Here is a 22,562-nt window from a genome sequence, read left to right on the forward strand (position 1 = left end):
GAAAGCATATGTTAGCATATGTTACTGAAATATCAAGAACAGGATGCTGGGTGGCTTAGAGGATAAACTATTTGTCTTTCTTCTCCGCATTCTTACATAAAGTGCGGCTGGATTGCATGAGCAGAATGAACAGAGGATTCTCAGCCCGTGAATTAGTTCGCACCATGAAGCTGGGGCACAGTTGTGGAGCACCGCTAGCAGCGGGCGCCTTTCTGAATAAACTGGCTCCAAACGGGCCTTCACTCCCACCACTGAGAGAGGGAGAAAGAGGGCTTCAGAGGTTTGTGCTATTGCTCACGGAACCCTCAGAAGAACAAATAGTCATCAAAAATTAAAAGGAAACGCACGGCTGTGGAAAGCTCTTCGCCTCATTTTACTCTGAAAATTTACTTCATTTAAATTTCCTGCGCCTGTATTAAATATTTAGATGTTGATATTTTCACCAAGCAGAAAACATTATCACAATTTCTATCAAGTTGGAATCCTTCTACGCATATGTTAAAGTTATCTGATAATTAAATTGCCACTCTTATCTCACTTAGGACCCCACTAATCATAGGCAAAGTACTTCAGCAGAATATACGACCGCTGATTTTGGAACCGGAGCTGAGTGCCCTCTTTTAAATGAACACTCACGGCTGGTCGGTAGATTTATTTTATAATTTCACTGCTACCCCTACGCTCTGTCAATAAGGAAGCACCAAAGCTATCATGACGGTTTTTGCACAGCAAGCTAATTGTATTTTAAGCCTACTTCCAAATGAATTCCCTATAGCTATTCAACTTTGCAAACAGTCATTTAAGCAGTGCTCTTTGGGGAAGCGCGCGTGCACACACACGGGCACTATTTGCTTCATAAATTCCAACAGATAAAAATCCTGTTTCATTTCTCACAGAGTGTTTGTTTTTAATACATTATAACTAGATACTGGGCCAGATACGACAACAACAGATGTTTGCTGAGTACCTGACTGGCTCTAGACAAGATTGGGCTTCAGTCCTGCCATCAGATTCACAAGCTCAGACCCTCACACGTGGCTTTTGCCATGAGCAAGGAGTATCAAGACGCAGAAATGTCTGGGGACAAGAAAGAAATCTCAAGAGAGGGGGTCTTTGAGCTGTATAACTGTCCAGTCTATCTGTGGCTAAGCCCAACTCACTGAGCACTCCAATCCTTTCCCTTCCCTCCAACTCCTCTTGACAACTGAATCTGACGCGAACGTTGCCAGAAGATGCAATACTCTCTATGCCCTTCTTTAGATGCCTTTGTGGACAGATTCATATGGTATGAGCTTTGTGAAGTATAGAAATTTCACTTGGAAGCACAAAGAGGCTTCCAAGGGTCCAGCACAGGATATGGAAATCTCCTGGGGCAGTCCCTCGAGTCTTACTGCACCATGGATAATTGCTTGGTTGGAAGTCCTCCACTGATATGCCTGGACCATGAACTGAACTCACATTTTCAGGCTGAAGTCCTACCCCAAGCCTTCTTCTTGGCCATATTCCCACCAACTAAACCCAAACAAACCCAAAAAACTCATCAATGGGAACACACAAATAACAGGGGCACAAGCAGATGCATCAAGGCTGTTTCTGAAGGACTAAGATAGCAGAAAAACACACTTCGGATACACACTGCGTGTTAGACAAGGAATTACTACCAACAAGACAACTAGAGCATCTGAAACCAGCAGAACTACCCATAGCACAGGGTAGGAAACATGGGCATGCTTCTCTCATTAATTTTCACAGCCTGAGCTTTGAATCTCTCTGTGCTCAGCTGTGGAGGGTTTGTTCTGAATGTTTTGTGTTCTGCCCCATCCTACAGGGAGGGGATAGTTCAGAAGTGCATTATTATTTATTCAGGATCTGAGGACTTCTCCTCTTGTCCATTCCAACTTTCCAGTTATTTTCCAGAGCAGCTCAAGTCTGTTTTTTTCTTTTGTTTCTCCTCTGCAGTGAAACCAGCCATCATTAAGAAGACCAATAAACTGCACCTACCATAAAAGACTTTCATAAAAGTAAAGGATAAATTTCCAAAAGTGTATGCTTAGAATCAAAGTTAAAAAATCAATCACCAAATTGTTACCAGATTGCTATTTACATTTCGATTCATTCATCTGAAGGCCATTTGTTTAACATCAGAAAATTAAAGCCTTGCGCTAGATTTACCTGCCCCAGACTTGCCCGGGAACTCCTCCAACTCGCACTCTGTGGTGGTGCAAGCAGTGGCAGGAGTGTTTGTGCACAAGGTGGTTCCCCACAGCACTCCGAGTAGCTTGTGTTATCTGGGTGACTTGGTGCTCTTCCTACTGCTGTTAACAGTCCCTAGAAGATGTTCCCCAAAGTCTAGCCCTGTTCAAAACAAACCCATTGGGCCAAACTGGGCCTTGTGCACGTGTTCCAGTCTCCAGCCCACCACACAAAATACCAGCAGTGGTTAAAAAAAACAAAAAAACACAACACAAAGCTCCCTATGGCTCAGTTGTCCACAGCAGTGCCCATTTCCATGTTCAGCTTTCTAAGAGTGCAATTCCAAAATGGATTTCCAGCCAACTTCAGGAGTTCCCATCACCACCCAGCTGACAACTCCCAGCCCAGGCAGCAGCTCAGTGACTAACCTCATCCATGCGTGGTGCTGAGGGCAGCACTGCATCACTGAAATGATTTAAAGTAAAACAAACAAACAAACCCAACCCACAACACAGGCATTTTACTATCACAGGAAACATGCCGTGGCCTGAATACAAAACACGCTGACACCCTGTATGTCTCGGTGACAGAATCACAGAATGGCTGAGGTCAGAAGGGACCTCAGAAGCTTGTCCAGTCCAACCCCCCGCCAAGCAGGATCCCTTACAGCACGTTGCACAGGATGGCATCCAGGGGGGTGTTGAATATCTGCAGAGAAGGAGGCTCCACAACCTCTGCAGGCAACCTGCACTGCTGCTCTGCCACCAAACGTGCTGTGTGTGCACGTGTGTCACAGCTGTCACATCAGCAGAGGTGACACCTCCATGTGGTGGTCACTGATGACCAGGTTTTCTGGTGGGATCCATGTGGAAGGGGCAGAGCTAAGGGGCAGTGGTAAGGCACAGATCCAGGAATACACTTCTGCACAGAGGGAATTTGAAGCAGGAAAGAGATGAAGCTTCAAATGGCATCATAAGATGAAAAAGAAATATTAAGGAAAAGGAAAGATGAGCACAGGAGAAAGGAGAGGACAGCGTATGTAGTACTAGATAACAAGTGTCATTGCAAGAACTCTGCTGACCCCTGCATTTGATTCAGTTTTAAGTAAAATGAGATTATTATAGGTAATAGAGAGTGAGAACTAAAACAAAGTTGTGCTTTAGCCAGAACTGTTGTTTTAGCTACTGCTGAATAATGAATACAAACCCCAGAAATCCCTTACCAGGCCTCTCTACCTTCCTTGCAATGAGCATCTGTAACAGTGCTAGAAAAGGGCTGATTTTCAGCTGGTAGGCACAGAGATGCTCCTGAAACACCAGAAAGGAAAGAGCAGAGCGCTGGGCCCCGGTACTACCGCTGCCTGGGAATTTTCCAAGGAGATGTTTTTCCATGAGAAAACACCAGCTGGTAGAAAGAGAAACGTCCTGTAGAAGCATATCAGTTTTAAAGTAAGAGGAGCTCAAACTGCTGAGATGCAGAGCAGGGAACATGAAATTTTGGGCTCTTGCTTGGTGCCATGTGCACCACACAGGTCTCAAGGCTTTCTGTTGTGTGCTCAGCCCTCAGCTGCTTCAGATTCAGCAAAAACACAGCCCGAGGGCAGCCAGGAGCTGGGGGTTTCCTGCAGCCACAGGAAGAGCAAGGAGTGACTGGAAGCCAGGATGTGTGGCTGAGCAGTCCCCTTCACTTTGAGAATGCTGCGCTGATCTTATTTTTGTAGATTTATTTCTACCAGGAAATATCAGTATCTCTACATTTAATTCCAGTGAGAAACAAACCCCGTAGCATGTTCTTGTTTCCTCCAGCTGTAGGTACTGGAAAAGCAAAGCAAGAGGAGATGAGCTGTCCTATTGGGAAAGGAAGTTCTCAGAGGCTCAGCGGGCTTGTAAAGGCTGGCTCTGCGTTCAGAGATTTGGGGATGGGGTTTAGGTTCCATTTTTACAGCTCTTCCTATTTCAGTGCTGTTGAACTTTTTCCCTTCACGATACTAGTGCGTGCTCAAGCACCGAGGTGCTGTGAGCTGTCCCAGCTTACCCAGGGCAGCTCCTGGCTGTGTTATGCTCGCTGGCAGGCTCCTGTTTGTCCTGGTGCAGCTGGGGTGCCAGGAGCGCTGTGCCCTCCCTGCCCTCCCTTGGGGAGCTCTGGCCACAGCCCCCAGTCCTCACTGGAAAAGAAATGGAGCGGCACCAGGAGCAAGGAGAGGGCTAGGGGAAGAGAAGTGTGTGGGAAAAGGAGCGAAGGGTCAAAATCCTGGGCATTTGGGGCAGGTGGAGCAGGGTGTGTCACTTGGCAAAGCCCATCCTTACTGGGATTTAAGTTTCTTCTGCTGAACACACAAAGTGTCCCCGAGAAGCGCCCTTTATTTTGAAGATGGATCACTTGCCACCTTCTTGCAGCCCCCAGCCCCCTTGCAGGCTCCCCAGACGTGCTCCTGCAGCCCAGCAGCGGTTCCTCCCAGCCCACGATAACCTCCTGCCCTCGCTGAGCTCCCCAGGCACCGTGCAGTACTGGGCTGGTGCAGGACATGGTCTGAACGCTCCCTCCAAGTCGAGAGGAAACGGCAAAATAAGTCATGGCAATAAATCTCCATGCTCGTCTGCTGTCCCAAGCTACAAGGCATACATTGCAGTTACTGACAAGCCTACCTGAAATCAAAGACCTAGGAAAAAATTTTAGGAGCCCTGAAGAATTTCCCAAAGGCAAATCAATGAAAAGAAAGGCCCATTTGAAATTCAGAACAGTCTTGCACATTTGGATCTGCTAAAAGATATTACAGGAGAAATCACAACCCAAGGTGGCTCAGCGAGTGGCACAGACACTTGTCTGCACTGTTTCACTGCATCCCTGCACATGATACTTCAAAAAGCACGGTAATTTGCAAAAGTAATTTTGTAAAAGCTTCCATACATCTCCCGTTAAGAGCAATTTGGCCAGTATCTGTTGCTAGCTGCGAGCACGCTTTTAGATATTAGATGGATGAGTGCAGACTAGCGGGAGAAAAAACCAGAGAGGATAAATACTTGGCAGTTCTCTAACAACTTGCACTAGAGGATCGCAAAGTGATTTACAAATATCAATTAATTAAGCCTCAAAGAGCCCCAGTGAGATAGGTAAGTATCATTACTCTCATTTCACTAATGCGTAAGCTGAGACACCGAGAGCAGCAGCCTGCCACCCGAGGTCACTCAGCGAGCAGCTGGCACAGCCGGGGACAGCAACCACGAGCGCTGCCTTACCTTGCTCCTTGCCTACCAGACCTCTGTCTCTCTCCTAGTGCAGCTTAAAGCTTCTCTTGCACTTGATATCAGCAAATGCAATGTCCTGCAAACCCACTGAAGTTTCCAAAAGACTAAAACCAACCAACCAAAACCCACTTTTGATGCTTAGGGTTACTACTGAGTACATAACCAGACACCAGTTCGCAAGGATTTAGGGCATTACCTGAAAAATCAGACTAGTGCCCAGAAATGTGCATTTGTAACTTATGATATCTGCTTGATACACCTGCACCAGGATGGGACATCACATGTAAAACATTTCAGAAAACACACGACCCCAGAACGTTTGGTGCTATCAGCTGAAATTAACTCCCAGCAAACAAACAGCCCTGAACAGGTCTGATCAGACACACACCCACGTATTGACACGTGTAGATAACCAACAGTGACCCCTCACAGGCAAACAGCTGGAGGGTAGAAAAGCTGTGTACCACTGCCCCATAATCATCACGTCTGGATGCATCAGTTGGACAAACGAGTGACAAAGCCTCTGAACTGCCCTCATTCCTACAAACGTGCTCTGTCTGGTAAGGAAGCCGACTAGCTGGCTACAGGAACAGCAGAACAACAACGTAACAGCCAGTGGTGGGATGGTCACACAGGCAGGAAGCAATTCATTGTCCGCTGACCATACATAAGGAAAGATTCCACATTGCCCATTTAGGACGGAAAACTAAAATCCCTGAAGAAAGGGGAATACTTGCTGTTTGCCTGGCTTGCTTTTCTGTGCAGAGAGGTGCAAGGACTGCCAGAGGAACAGGCGCCTTCTTTCACATGGCTCCATCACTGCAGCCAGATTGCCCTGCTAGGAAGAGCAGCTCCCTTTTGAAGGGGGAGAACTGGAGCGTTCCCTGTGATTTTGCTGCTGAGGAAGGGCCCTCACACTGCTGCTGTGGCACTGCTTGGGGAATGGCTCTGGGGGCAGAACCATGAAGGCTGCAGAAGGCATGTTCTCCCACACCTCCTGCACAGCCACAAGACCCTACAGGGGATGGGACATGCTGCCATCCCATCCTTAACACCCACACTGGCCGAATCACTTACTGCTGCTGTGTGCAGTACTCGCGATTACAGCGAGGAGCTGATGAGAACCCATTCTCAGTTTTTGGGTTGTGGGCTAACTACCTCCATTACTCAGCCAGTGCCCTGCCTGGGGCCGGGGACCACACCCCACTCTCTACAGATGTTCACTACAAATGTACAATATTTGTCCTTCGCGTGTAATTTGCACAGGTTTTACACTACAGAAGATTTTGCTTTACTCCTGCCTTGCCCCTGCCCCAGATCAGGGATGCATGACTGGCTGTGCTCTGTCCATCTGTGTCTATGTTCCCTCTCGGCCCTCCTCACACCCTCACCTCGGTTCCTCGCCGCCCCCGCCGTTCTCTAGCTGTGATCCCAATCTGTTGGCTCACCCAGATGCAGAAAGAGAAACAGAAGAAACAAATTAAATACAGACGGACTACATAAGATAATTTTTCACATTTATCTGTTTATGTGCAAAGTGGTATTAGTAAAGTTGTTGCTTTTTTAAAGCAGTTGGCTGGTGTATTTATGTGCATAAAAAGGATATATGCATCGGGCTTAGCTATTGCAAACGATTCTGGTTTGCTCCCAAAGAATTTCAATTTAAACTATTTATTCAAGATTTCATATTAAATCATATAATAAAATACCATTCCTACACAGAAAATGGATTTATTGCACACAGATGTGCCAAAAGCAAAACATCTGCACACGAGGAGTCATCAATACCATGTCATTTTGTCTCCTTTATGCAGATAAAGCAGCTAATTGCTTTCTGAAAAATTCAGGTCAGAAACTTAATGCACAAAATATTTACGGGTTAAACAGAGAGGCAGTAATTACAGAACCCCGTTTCGCTTCCATTTGTACCCGGTATATTGGGTGCGCGCACATGCCATCAGACCTCAAGTAACGCTTTGTAGATTGATGAAGCCTGACTCAAACAATATGTCACACCAGGGGCCTGACAACTGAAAGCACGCTTAATGTAAACTTGTAAAGTCGTAGGAAAGAATGCTGGAGCTTTAGCCACTTAATGATTTGAGCAGTAGGCCCTTTTTACTGCTACTGAAATTAAATACTTCAGTAAACCTCTCGTCATTTACAGATGTCCTGTGTCAGAATCACGCACCACTTTTTTGTTTCTTTTACAAAATCAGATGAAACAGAGCTGAAGCCTTCACTTCTCCCTGCCCAGCTGCAGTCAGCAGCCAGCCATTACGGAGCAGGACGAGCGAGCGCTCTTCTCCCCAGCCTAAGCTGTTCTGCAGTTTTTTTGAGTCTAAACGTAAGCCAACCACCCTAGCAAACAACCACTTATTGCTTTTGATAGAAAGGTTCCTAACATCTTGTAATGTGTATGCATATTTTCCCCTGTCTGGCTAATAGACACCGCAGTCATTGGGGACACACATACATTTATTAAAATGCAGTCAGCTGCTCTTTAGTTTGATGTTAATTCCGAATTTATGCTTCCATCGAGCACTACATACAACACTACAATGACACTTCCTTAGTACTTTATCCACGTACAAGAGCATTGGCTGTAAAACAAAACAAAACTGAAGTTTGGGGAAATGTATTACTGCTTATTTTTAAATAGGCATATTTCAAGAGCGAGGACATCGGTGGAGAAATTTGATTATCAAATGTAGCTTTACGTCTTCTTTCCTTTAGAAACTAAGCATCTATGAGAATGGTTTTGTAGGAAGGGATTTTAAAATTAAAAATTGTGCTACATTTTATCCTAAGATGTTGTCTTAAATATTTGATGGCAGGTGCCCAACTCTACAGCTTACATGACAGATCTGATCTTCCCAGATAACAATACTGCCATCCTCATTTTTATTTAATAAATCCTCTGTCAAAAAAAGGAAAAGGAAGAAAGAAAAAAAGGAAGGGTCCCTGTGTATAATCTGAAGGAACAGGCAAATTGTGACACTTGGGCAGCTGCTGCCATACCTAAATAAAACACCGCCCCAAAGCTGCAGCTGTCTGCAGGAAGGATGGACACAAAGGTTCTACAATTCGGTTTATGAACAACGAAGAAAAGAAAATGAATACGAGGTCAGTATACCAGATGTATCTGGCCTATCGCACCAGCCTCACCGGACAAGTTTCCCTAAGGAATATTGCACAGAGCCAAAGGCAGGGGTTAGGAGAGTCGCTGCTTTCCCCCATTTTTATGGAAGGTCTCACACTGCAAGCCAGCTCGGGGAGGAGGATGGGGGCGGCCTTTCCAATTGAGTCTTGGAGCTGTGACTGCAACAACTTGAATTACCAGCTCTTTAAGACTACTTGTCCCTCTTGTTCAAAATCCATGTAGCCAGACTTAGGTTAAAAAAAAATAAAAATAATAAAATAAAAGAGGAAAGCCTTCTAAAAGAGCCTCACACCAGAAACTGTTAATTTGTCAGCTGTGTTATCAGAGGCAGTTTCCACATGCCTCTCCAGGCCTTTGAAACTTCACGGCACATCTATCTCCCTGTAACAACATTTACAGATGCTCTTTCTCTGGTGTGTGTAAGGTGCCTGGGCTTGTGCTCCTAGCACTGCAAGCTCTGCTTGAAATCTTGCCTGACCTCTCCATAGGCACACACTCAGAGAAATTAATATTTTCTACCCTCCTTATTTTGCAAACTGTTACATACTTTAAGAATCAAGAATGTATGAGTACATTCGGTATTAAAAATGTATGTTAAATGCTCCTCCATTAAGGAGCTGGCTAACAAGCAGCATCAATGCGATGTGATGTTGTACATAATTCAATAAAACCAATACCCAAAGAAATCCAGAGTTTTGTTTCGCTGCACGGAATCATGAATGCCTCGATGCTTTCACATGAGACACTTTGTCAATGGTGCTGCTATCTAACAATACACGTTTGGCTTGGGAAGCGGCTTTCATCACAGCTGAAAGGAGCTGAGAGTCTGAAAGAGGAATAAGGAAGGACAAAGGTCTTGGATCCAGATTTGTCTGTGGACGTGATGTTCATTTTGGGACAGAGGAACCAGCGCAGCACTGTAGGTGAGCGGACACTGGCTGTGAACCAGCTCCAGTGGCCTGCTCAGCACTTGATTCGTGCTTTAAAAATCACAGACCCAGAGGAATCATGTGGATTAAACATATAAACTGCCAACACAAGGACTAAGGATGGCAAGATGAGGGCAAGCAACCCTTTCCTTTGGTGCCTTGCTGTGTTCCAACCTTCCCCTCTCAAAAACTCCAGCCCTTGCCTCTGCAGCGCTCTTCCAGGAGGAGAGGATTCGCCCCGCAGTGCTGCCCGCACGTACAAACCACACGGTGCCTTGTGGGGATTTGAGGGTGAGTCAGAGGCTGTACTCCTGAAAACATTCAAGCAACCTTTCCTTTCCTTTTACCCACAATCAGTGCTGCTCACTGCATGTCAAGCTGGAATTTAAGCATCTTTGGGTATGTCCATGCAATGTGGTACAAGAGGACTCTTCCCCCAGCTGGGATATTTGGGTGTTAGCACAAGCTGAGCACACCACTCTAGTAGTGTCTGAGTGCTCAGTATGTAGTCACACAAGGACCACAAAAGGAGTCTCATTTGTGCATCTTCAGGTATGTTTAAAAGTGAAAAATAAATGAATGAAATAGCAGAATAGCAAAAGGAACCTTGACAGTTATCTAGAGGGTTGTAACAGCTCTGTTCATTCGATTCTTAAGCTTGGAAATGAGAAGGTTGCTCTAAAGCACTCAGCAGGTGCTCAAAAAAGAAAAAGAAAACACACAACAATAACAAAAACAACCACCACTATGTGCAGAGATAGCTCAGCTTGCATCTTCTGGGAAGTGCCACCCTCACCGCAGCAGTGTACCTGGGTACAAGTAACTCTGGGGAAGGAGCTGACCACTTGGACCGGCTGCAGCAGAACCCCTGCGACACTTCAGTTTGCCATTAGGACCAGGAGACCTGCAGCCATACAAATTTTCATTACAATTTTACAAACGCAGGCACTGGCATCAGAGGAACAGATGTGATCTTCACCCAGAACATACAAGTTCTGCTAGAAAACCAGCATTGCCAAGCACGGGCCGTGACCTGCATGACCAAGATGACCACTTGCAGCCCCACAGCAGTGCCCTTCTGCTGCGGGGGAGGGCTGGAGGACAGGGCACGAGCATGCAGGTATCTGGGCAGCGGCCTTGGGCAAGCCTTGAGAAAGCTCTGGGAGAACTCTTCCATCATTCAGCTTGGGAAAGCCATTCCACATACTGACAAGCACGCTCAGCTGAAAGGATCTAAGGTTTGGGAATCTAAAAAGCCTTATTCTTTAATACGTTTCAGGGAAACACCAGCAAACTTTCAGCTACAATGACTTTCTAAGAACCCCAGGCATATCTCCGTGCTCTTTTTTTCCCCCTCCTCACCCACGTTCTCAAATTTACTCGAGTCTTGCCAAGGGAAATGTAATGACACTAATTTTATTTAATGTTGTCAACGAGCATTTAAAAAACATTATTCTTTTAAACTCCTCTAGCTCCTATTTCAAACCTTTTTATGGCTATTAAATTTCAATCATTTTAGGAAAATAGATGGAGGTAAAATGGCAAAAACATAGGAAATTGCTAAGTTCAGCAGCACAATTAATGCAGCCATCATTGGCAGCTTGGAAGAAGACAATCAACAATCAATGGCTGGAAGGTGACCTGACATCACAGTTTTCTGCCATCACAATCAATATTGTTCTCACTGCAGACAGGCTACTCTAGATATGCGATGTTTCATCTCAATGGCTTTTATTCTTGCATAAATACTTAAAACAAATCACATATGAACACCCAGGGCTACTTTAGATTACACTTATATCAGGCACAGGGAAAAAGAAGTTCCTCCTGGTAGAATTTGCCTTTCTGTCCACAACCAGGTACTTTAAAAAGGAAAGAAACAAACAAAACGCTACCCAAAGTTAATAAGTTATTTACACACTGTAAGTTTGCATTATGCTGTTTTCAAATTATCATAACCCATTTCCAATTTGATAAAATCTAGCTTTAGTGAAAAGGCAAATTATTGTAATTTCTTCTGTTCCCAACTGAAGCTTCCCAGCATTCACTTGCTATTTTTCATAACAAAAGTACTCCTACATCAAGTACCATTTGTCTAGCACATTCATTTTTTTCCCAAAAATACTGAGTAATTTTCTTAAAGATGACATCTGATAAATATTAGAAAAAAATATAAAGGAACTTTATCCACCATCCCCCTTTCTTCTGATATGTAAACAGATTGGGTAATTATTGTGCAGCTCCTTTGGGATAGAAAATAATACAAAATGTTGACAAACAATTGGTTTGGGATGTTGTTGACTGGTAATAGTACTTATGCTTGGACCAATTTAATTGGGAGCGTGTTAGGCAAATCCTTTACAAAGACTGTTCTTCATTTTTTTCCATTTTCACAGCATTAGTAACATCTTTTTCATCTCTACACCCAGACCAGCTTCTACAGAAGTCTGTGGGAGTCTTTCCACCAGTAGACAAAGACAGAACAGCGAGTTCCTTTTATGAGCACTCCATTAATTTGAGACAGGCTAAAAAAATCCCCTTGCAACTCTGAAAAAAAAAGTTCCAGTAAACTAGTAACTACTTTCATGCCAGGCACAATATTCTCCAGATACATCCCAAAGAATAGCACTGAGATAAAATTCTTCACATAGAAGGCATTTGTAAGGAACAGTAACACACAGTTTAATTAAATGAAATCAAATATTTGAATGGCAGTGCATGACCTCACAATTACTGCTTGAAAACATACTTTTAATTATCTGAACAAATGCATCTCAGTAGATCCTTATGGCGTACAGATTGCGAGACAGTTAGGCACCTCTTCAAAGCCCTGAACACGGGGTGACCCTGACCACATAGGGATTTGTCCCCAAGGCTCAGCACTACCGTGCTCGAGGTCTGAGAGGAGCAGCTCATTGCTTCCCCATGCACAGATTACGTGGGGAATCGCAGACATGTGGCATGAGTTGTGGAATTATTTTCAGATTTGTTTTGTGGTGGCTATGTTTGTAGCAAATACTGAAAATATTATACTAAATACTGAACGCATGCCCGTGGGCCCCAGGGATAGACAAGTACATTTTATAATCAAATTACCATATGCTTCTGGCCCTTAATTCAACAAGCTACACCAGTACACACTTGGATCCTTACAGAAGTACGTATGTAAGCACATGCTTAAGGATAAGCATATCACAAGATTTTTTGCATAACCAGAATCTGGGCTACGAAGAGCAAAACAAAAATAGATTTGGATGAGTGATGTCTTTAGAAGGAGGACGGCAAATCCCATCCAAACTAAAAAACTAAAAAAAAATAAAAATACATTGAACTTCCAATACTAACTAAATGCCTGTTTCAAATTACGTCCCAGTCCTGCACCAATTCTTTCAATCTTAAAAAAGTTTTAGCCACAAAAAAAAAAGTTCAAACTAAACAGAATGGAAGCATATACTCTACGTGGTAACGTTATTTGTCCTACAGCATTTAACGTTACATGCATTTAATGTTACATTCCTTTGGCTCAAGAAAAAACACCATATTTAAATTACTTTATGTCAGTGAAAGATTATAAAATATCTATTGAAAGCATAGAACATTTTTGCCTCCGATTAGGAGATTTTTTTTTTTTTTTAATTACAAAGGATGTTCATCAGCAAGCTTCCTTGTTGCCATAGTCTATTAAAGAACCTCAAAGCTGCTGAGCAAGGCACTTTTAACAGCCGATAAGCATATGCAAGAGGAAGGCCTGGTTTTAAATGCACAGATGTAAGTTATCAAAGCAACCATTCATTTCATGTCAGTTTTAATATTCTCCACTCGATACACTTTTGATGACTAACTACTTGAATTGTATTTTTAAAAGTGATAGCCTTTGACTCATGACGCTCAAAGTGAAGAATGGTAACTGGAGGCCATCAAGTTTCAGCCCATCTAAGGCTGTCAGGAGTCTCACCAACTTTGATTAAGCCACTTGCACATTTAAAGATGCTTTAATAACGAGTGGGATTGGGCACCAAACCCAGCAAGCAGAGGGAAATTTCCTCACGTTCCATTATACAGAAATCAAGGCATAAAATTTTTTAATGAACATCAGAGAACTGTGTCAGCATTGTTCTAGGAGAACTACAGATTTGTTCAGTTTAGATATGTTCTAATTTAAAGATTTCCACAATAGGGAATTAAAAAGACCTGAATTATAATTCCTTTAATGGCAGATTACTTGATAACGCTGCCATCTCAAGCAGTTCTATTTTAAAATGCATGGTAGTGCAGACAAATACTTTTTGAAGGAAGAGTGTTTAACATTATCTTTTAACTTTGTCTAATTAGCTGAATACTGTGTTTTTTCACCCTGCAGCTTTTAAAAAGCCGATCTAATTTCACAATGAACACTTAATGCCATTATATTTGGAAATATTTGCATTTGCCAACTCTTGTGCAATCACCACTCATTGCTCTGCACTCACCCCTTGCTTCTTTTTCCTTGGGAATGATTCTCTGCTTTCTGCCTAGATAAGCTCATTTCATTAAAACAACTGTTTTGCTGATTCAAAAAAAAAAAAAGTCAGAGAAGTTTCTCTATGGATGTACAGGGATATCCTCACAGCACTACATACCAGCTCTTTCTCACACGGGAGGATGTTTCCCCTCCACACTTACATTCCAGCTCTTCCATCCTTGGAAGCACTTCAACAGCGCTGAAATTCCACTTCTTGAGACTAAACAATTCCAGCTCTCCCAGCCTCTCCCTGTATGACAAATGCTCCAACCCCTTCGCTGTCTCCGTGTCCTTTTGCTGGACTCACTCCAGCACGCCCGTGTCTCTTGTACCCGGAGCCCAGTCGGGACGCAGCACCCCACTACCTGCAGCATAGGCTGTGAGTGCACATTTCCTTCCAAATCCAGCTCCACCAGCAGGCAGGTGACTAAGACTAAATACTTGTGACCAGTCCCCTAGCAGAGGGCACAGACACTTGGCGGAGCTCAGGCCAGCTGGGCAGGAGCTGCTTGCACAGCTGCCTTGAGCAGCTTACACCGCTCCAGATGTGCTTTGGTGTCGTGAACCAAGCCCACCAGCAGCCCAGCGACAGGAACGAGCTGGGGCTGCTTCCTCCAGAGAAGCAGCAGATTTGGAAGAGATCTCTCCACAGCCTCACTCATGGGTTTGGAGTAGACAATACCGCTCCACATCTCTGAAAATACAGCTGTAGTGACATGCATGAGAGGGACTGGCCAAGGTAACACACTAATATAACTGATTAATCATGACAGCTATCGAGCATTTCACCAGTTCGGAGGATAAATACGTTATGCAGGAAAAGGAGACATTGCCTCAACCCTTCTTGGACTCTGTTGCTGCACAGGGAGAGCAGCTCCCAGCCTGAGAAAGGGGCCTTTCAGCACCTACAAACTGCCCGAGACATGTCAGCATACGTTTTAGACAAACATTTCTTCGAAGCCAGGCAATTGTTTTTTCCTCCATTTTCATTTTCCATTTGCTTGCTCAACCTCTGCAGCCCCTTTGTTGCCTGGTAATAGGTGAGATAGGCAAATACGGGCTCCGGGCGCTGGAACGAAAGGGCCTTTCATGTTGTCGGCGCTGCAGAATGAGCAAGTGGTGTAAGCCGTCTCCGCAGTTTACATACTGTAGTGGCCTGCTATAGAAACTATGTAATTTGGTTTGCTTTGTTATTTGATAAACGGCAAGGAAAGCTTTGTAGCATGTTGACTGACCCTACTTGTAAGGTCATAGGGCAGCGCCGGAGCGAGGGGACACAGCCGTGTGCGTGGTCCCAGAATGCCTCCAGATTGCCTGGGAGAAAGAAGGCTTTATTAGAGCTACAAAGACCTCGCGATGAAGAGCAGCCGCTCCTAATCAGGAGAAAATACTGGGGGAGGTTTTGACAAAAAGGTACCAAGTAGTCCTAGTGTGTAACACAGCACATAGTGCAGCACACAGAACCATGAATGATGGAAATGATACTACCTACTCAGAAACCCATAGCGCAGCCCAACACAGATTGCTGCTTTTTGATCCAATCCCATACACTTTTTCACCCTGGACAGCCTGTTCGAAACAAGCTGTAAAACTGAGTCTTTCAAATAAATTTTCTCAAATACAAACGAGTGAAAGATGCATTCACTTCCCTGGACTGTCACTTGTGGCAACACCTGTGTAGAAATGAAGGAACAGTACGGAGAAGATGCAAGTCGGACTGTTTGGTTGGGCTTTTACCTCTGGGAGCCACTTGTGACACAACAGCATGGGTTTGTGAGCAGGACGCTGTGCCCAGCGGTGGCTCTGAACAAGAGGGACTTCTGGATCCCAATTAGCTGAGACATGTGGAGATGGAAGAGAAAAGGACTTCAGTCAACAACTGCCATCCCTGCTGGTCCTGCCCCGCTCCCCTCACACAAGTATGACACTACCAACTGTCATCTTCCTTTAGCAGGTCTGAATTTTGTGTGTGCATGCATTTAAAAGCTTGTAAAACACAGCGAGGAAGAGGCTGCCCCACATCAGTGTGCTGTGGTACACACCAATGTATTTATATATAGCAATATCTTTCCCCATGGAAACGTCTGGCTTACACTATATTTCAACCGCATTTCAACTGTGCAGGTACTTCTGCCTTACCACAGAGAACCTGCTGGCACCTGTGAGGACCTGGCCCTGAAGACAGCCCATGGACATACCGAGCAAATGGGAGCAGCGACCATAAAAGAAAAATGTGACTTCCCACTGTGAGGTATACAGGACAAAAACTCAGTATATTCAACGCCGTCGGATACACTCTTAACGTAACGTCCTGAGATGAGTACATGGTATTGACCTGAACCATCCAAGCAGTGCGAACCCAAACTTGCTCTATAATGAAGGTGGGGCACATTTCCAGAGACAGCAAAGGAGCTGGGAGAGCCCCAGAAGCTCTGACCAGCTGGGAGATGCTGACAAGCACAGCTCCAGCTCGAGGAGTGGACTCAGCGCTTGAGACGAACCTATTGCCAAATGACAGATGTGTCACAGGGGAGTAAAATCAGTGCATGGGATGCCTGCACATTAAAGTTGGAATTTACACCTACCATTTTCACAGCGGAGACAAGGCAGATGACACTCAAATTGAGATCCCTCCACTGAATTATTTGGCATCTTGCTTGTTTTACTTTATTCTGTAAGTTAGCTCAATTTTTTAAGTCAGAAAGAAGCACTAAGCAAAAATACCTTACTAGGTATTTCTTGACTTGGTCAGAGTTGGACTACAGAGATGGTCTTACAAAAAACTATTTCACATTACTCTAAAAACACAAAACACGGTTTGAATAAGCCCGTGGAAACTCATCTGAAAGCACGCTGTTACAAATGGGGGTAACAAAGATTTACAAGGCAAGGGATGAGACTTAATTAAAGCTAGATGGGAGAAGAGGGGAAGAAATTAAGTGCTATTTGGGAATATAAAACATAACTCAAAATATGAAATATTCATTATTTGTAGCTGTGAGGGTTACTTGGGAATATTTTATTTCTCTTCCTCTGTCCCCAGTGCTTTTACTGGGAAGGGAGAAAAGTGGAATACTTCAAAGGATGTAAGTGGGGAAAGGGAGGGTAACTGGGGGGTTAATTCACGAACTTTTTGGTCTTTCATTCTCTGACTCATCCCATCTCAGCCTTGGATCTTACTCAGGTTGAAAAGTCAAAGCACACGCATTTAGAAGTAATGGGACTATTTTCACTCCAAGCGATGGTTAACTCTCATTATTAGGGTTTTGGATTCAGGGCAACTCAGGACTCTTCTCTGGCTTTGAAAGCCTCCCTGTTTTGGGCAGCAGGAGGGGAGGCGTTACCAGTAGGAGATGGGGATGTATCCTTCACCCTCTTCAGGGGTCAGACTGCTCACATCACAGCTGGAGCTGCAATATGCTTTAAAAAGATGCAGTATATATGCATATAAGCCCTCCTTTAGGTACTACAGAAGTGGGATTCAACCTGCCCCTAGCCTCTTTGACATGTCAAGCTTACTGAATTATTGAGTTTTTCTGCTCCTTTGAGCGTGCTTTCAAAATAGGTACTATCTAGTCTTTAAGTATATGGATTCTCTATATTAAGCAATAGTCCTTGCAGTATCTGGGTTCTGCTGATTGAGACGTCACTATCCTCCCTTTAATCGTTACCTTTAAAATCACAAACTTTCTGAACAAAGAACAAAGAACTGTTTTTGGATTTCCCGTTTCTCCACTGATAACTTTGTTATATAAAGTGCTGTATATTTTCCTCCATAATCAAGTAGGCTACAAATTTCTGTGTGCATTTTAAGTGAAATCTTTAAGCTGGGGTCCAAAAAAAAAAAAAAAAAAAAAAAAAAGCATAAGCTATCACAAGACACAGAACAACTAAAGATGGCCAAGCTAGAATTTTTATTCTCAAAGTGCATTTTAAACATTAAGTCATCACTGCAACACCTACCTGAACAAATAGCACTGCCTTTATGTTGTGAGAATGGGCTAAACCCACAGACAGCTACGGGTATTACTGAGCTCTGCAGTCTCTGACTCCTCCTGACTGCAGTGAGCCCAGAATTTCATTCCCCCGTGATGCTCTGCAGAGCTGAGCCCAAAGCAAATTCAGAACTGAACAAGTCACTGAGCTGCTGTTTAACTTCCCATAGACACATTTGCTAAGGTGTTTAAAATTTCTCTTCTATTAAATACTGTAATTATTCCAGCTAACCTGCTCGTTCACCTAATCCCGACCCTCCTTTTAAGCTTTCTTCCCCTTGAGAACAAACACTCTTACGTGACCATATCTTTAAGTTAAATAAAGAACTGCAAATGCCTGTCCTCCAAAGGAAATGCTGCACAGGCCTAGCGCAGTAGGGGAGCTACATTAACAAGATTTGGACAAAAGAGAACAGCTTAAAGCAATGTAGGTACGACAAAATGAAAAGTATTCTAGAGTCCCCTATCCCTCCTTGAACATCCACAAGAATTCTGAAGTGCATCTGAAAAAGAATATTCTCTCAACATTTTGGTATTGGGTTACTACGTAAGTAGGGTCTCCAGACAAAGATTTGAGGAACAAGGTGTGGGAGCATCCAAAATCACTCACAGCTTCAGGAAGTAAAAAAGATACAACTAAAAACACCAAAGAAGAATGAAGTTGTGAACATAGCCTACAACATCTTTGTGACAAAGACTGCTGCTACCACACCAGAGCCAGCAGAATCTCTGTGTCCCCCAGTAACAGTGACTCCATCAGGAAGGCAAAAGCAAAGTCAGGGGCGCAGCGCCAGGAACGCATGGCTGCACCCAGTGAGGCGGTTGGGCCTACCCCACAGAGCAGCCTCACTGGGGCTTTCAGATAGAAAACAGACCCCAAACCAAATCAGCACAGAGCAACTCCAGCCTGAAGGAACAAGAATTACTCCTTATTGCCCCAAGGGTACTTACAGATCACCTCAAAGCAGCAGCTCCCCCGCCATCAGCATTGCCTGCACAACATGGCTGCCTGTCGTCCCGGCCCAGAAGGAGCTATCCTGACCAGCCTGCCAGGGAGGCTGCAGGCTGCCTGCTCCCTGAAGGACATCAGAGAGGATCACAGAGCTGGGTGGTACAAGGTGGAACCGCAATCAGGCCCCAAAACCAGTCAACAAGCTGGGGTCTGGATGAGTGCTCCACAGGGAGGCAGGGCAGGGTGAGCTGAGCCACAGCACCTGGGCGGGGGCCGTGCTGAGGGCCCAGCTGAGACTGCTCAGGGCCTTGAGAAGCCTCAATGGTCCTGACCAGCACCAGCCCTTTCATCCACCAAAAAACTTTCCTTCTGCAGACCAGAGGAAAGGAAACAAGCTACGTGTTCCCACTGGGCATGGTTTGTGCCCATCTGATAGCAAGAAAGTTTGAATGTGTAGAGAGCATCTTTGAGCCAGGCAATGTAGTCCATAGCCTGGTATTCAAACCTGAAAATAACTTGAGAAGATAAGTAAGGAATTAATTCTGGATTAAGATAGGATGTGAATTTAATTTTCTATGGCACTGCAAAGCAACTGAACAAAGCTCAGCCAGATAGAAATGAGCATTTCCAATGCCTGGTCGCAGGCCGTGCTGAGGCAGGTGAGGAGGTGGTGAGGGGTGCCTCCCCGTGCTGCTCACCTCCCCTGATCCCTTTGGTTGCTCCCTCATTTGCTCTGTCAAAGCCATCAAAGGATGAAAATAAGAAGTGTTTAAACGAAATCAGATAATCCCGACAAAATACAACTGAGAAGCATTCATAATTGTGCCAGGAGGCACGACAGACAGCAGCCTTCAGTAAGGCAAGCACACAGTGTGGTGTGGGGGAGCTTCTGAACCTCCAAACCCCACTCAGTCCAGGCAGGGCTATGTGGCTGGCTGTGCCCTGCTGTGTCCCCCTGAGGGTCACAGTGTTGGCTCTTCTCACCCTCATAAAATGAATGCCCCTGGCTGGTCCTACACACACTGTTAAATCCATGACTAGAGCTGGTCATGTACCTACTCATAAGTAATCCTTTGACATACAGATAAACAGTCTTTACAGGAAAAAATGGTAATAAAAGACGTAACCTGAATGCTATTTGTGTTATTTTGTATGTAAAACACTGGGCCAGTATTGAACAATGCAAACTTTCTGAGAGAACTGGCCATAAACTAGTTCTTTTACCAGGTGTCAATACCATGGCCGAATAAAATCTTTACACATTATATTGATCTGTATCTATCACATCTTGATCAAAGCTTCCTGCCTTCTGTTAAGGTATTAATGATTTTCTGAGCGAAATCAAACACAGCTACTTCAACTGTCTGAGCAAGTTGGATGAAGTCTCTTTAATTGCTGACTTTGATGCATCTCTTCTTGCATACCAATTTCAGCTACGTAAGACAGAGAGCAAGCATTAAGTTATGAAAAAAGGCAATAGCAGAGCCAGCCACAGGTAATTTTGCAAAAAGCATCTCACTCATTCTTGCTTAAGTTTCGGTTTCCAGAACTACCTCTGCTCTGTATTCAGTCTCAGAACAGGAGGTTTTGCTCCACAACTGTTTCTTCAATGCCTCGATAAAAAAGAACGTCCCACCTATAGCTGTAAGAGATTGCCCGCCAATCTGTATCTGGCAATATGTTTGACAAAATTTAGAATAAACAGTGGAGTTTGCAAAGAAAGCTCTGTGATACTCAAAATGAGAGAACCATTCCCACAGCAGCCTTTCTGGTGCTCTAGTTTGATGCTTTGGCTGGCAATGACTCTGGCCCATTAGCTTTAAGTGTCCGTTGGCACACCTAAAAATATTAAAAACTCCAGTATCATCATTACAGAAGATGCAGCAGAGATCAATCATCAAGTCCAGTTATGTATTTCTATAACTAAATGACTGAAATTATCTCTGGTCACTAAAGAGTATAAGCATACAACATACACCTGCTACCTGCATGTCTAGTGCTGATACACTTCTGTCACCTGTGTCAGGACTTTAAAAAGCTCACAGGTGAAATACAAAGATTCACACTATTTTGTTTATTTATTTATTTATTTTCCACAATCACATTATTATTAGTTGCTTCTACTTAGTCACCTTTTGTATAGCTCCAAGGGGGAAATGGGAGGAATGAAACCCAAATTTGAAAATGCAGAGGAAAAAGGTTTTGGAATTTATACACCTAACACGTCTTCACTAAAGAGCCGTGGTGCATGCTCACGCCCAGATCTCTCAGTGCCCAAGTCCTTGGCAGGATTTCTCTGATACTGCTCCATCTTTGCCTCTTTAAAATTCCTTATTGAGAGGCTTTTTGTGTCTGTGCTTGCAACATGATGAAAAGGAAAAATTAAAGACAATGAGATTCCTATAGTAACATATTTGTATTGCTATTGTTAAACTTGTGTCAAAAGCTTATAACTTGGCCATAGAAAAAATTGTACTTGGAGGAAAGCTGGAATGAAAGTGTTTGGCCCTGGAGGGAATTTCATAAAATAGCAAATTAAGAAATGTCAATTGGGCTCTTAAATTACGCAAAGGCAAAGTAAATACATCAGTGACTTCAAGTACTCTTTTGTAATCAAATGATTTGTGTTTAAAACCTGAATTTTGGCAATGGATTAATTCTTTTTGCAAATCTGTTTTGTATGTATTTTTTGAATTAAAAAAAAAAAATAGATTGCCTCATAATGCAGTAGAACATGCTTGTTTTACTGAGTCATGAATGTTTTGTCCTGTGCCTAAACATATTTTGTTTTGGTATGTTTGTTTTTGTTGTTGTTGGTTTTTAACTTTGTAGAAGACATTGTGGTTGCTCTCAGAAATTCTTTCTCCAATTTTACAATTTGTATCTTGAAAATTTTTATCTCTGACGTGTTTGCTTAATGACCGCAACTGTGTGCACAAATTTAGGCCTCACCTTTTGAAGCAGCGAACCCCTTATCCATTACATTTCCCATTGGTTTCAACAAACATTCAAGTTAATACGTACAGATCCTCTGCACCATGCAGGACAGGACCACTGGGTCACACAAACACCTCAAGGAGCCGAACATCTAACCTGCCACTTGGTTCTCACAAATACTGCTTGTGAGTTTACATGCCAGTATTTGCACACATGAAGACTTCCCCCAGAAAGAACAAATTCAAGAATGACTTTCAACTCCAATGGAGAGCTTAGTGCTCAGGACTTCTACAAATCTACCTCATAAAAGCTTAGCAGAGATTTTAGGCATAACTGGTCATCAAGCTGGTGGCTTCTGAAAACACAGGGGAGTCTTTTTGAATAGCCTACATACCAGCTAGTGCATACCAGCTGCTATCATGTGGCAGATACTCTTAAGTTACTTTTCCCCTTTTCAAGTCCACGCCTGAGTCACGACATTTTGTACCTGCATTACACATCCTAAAATATACAGGCTGCTCTCTTCTCAGTGCAGATGACTAAGAGTCTGGTCATCGACAAACAGCAGTGTTTCCTTAGGCAAATTTCACTGAAAAGGATGTGCATGGGCTGTGGCATGAATGTTTTAGCCATGTTTCTAAACATAC

At 43.8% G+C, this 22,562-nt stretch overlaps 1 long non-coding RNA gene across 16 annotated transcripts in view; it reads right to left on the reverse strand.

The window, feature by feature from the left end:
- LOC101802362 (uncharacterized) overlaps nucleotides 1-19,953 on the reverse strand; it is a 210,804-nt gene extending 190,851 nt beyond the window's left edge. For 14 of the 16 annotated variants that reach the window (XR_011812193.1, XR_011812206.1, XR_011812200.1 and 11 more), the window contains exon 1: nucleotides 18,978-19,953. This is a non-coding gene — a long non-coding RNA (uncharacterized lncRNA). The remainder of the gene's footprint in view (nucleotides 1-18,977) is intronic. The other 2 variants (XR_011812202.1, XR_011812196.1) reach the window with 1 other exon arrangement.
- Between the last annotated feature and the right edge of the window lie 2,609 nt (nucleotides 19,954-22,562).

This window comes from Anas platyrhynchos, chromosome 12, assembly GCF_047663525.1.
Source record: "Anas platyrhynchos isolate ZD024472 breed Pekin duck chromosome 12, IASCAAS_PekinDuck_T2T, whole genome shotgun sequence".
Taxonomy (NCBI): Eukaryota; Metazoa; Chordata; class Aves; order Anseriformes; family Anatidae; genus Anas; species Anas platyrhynchos.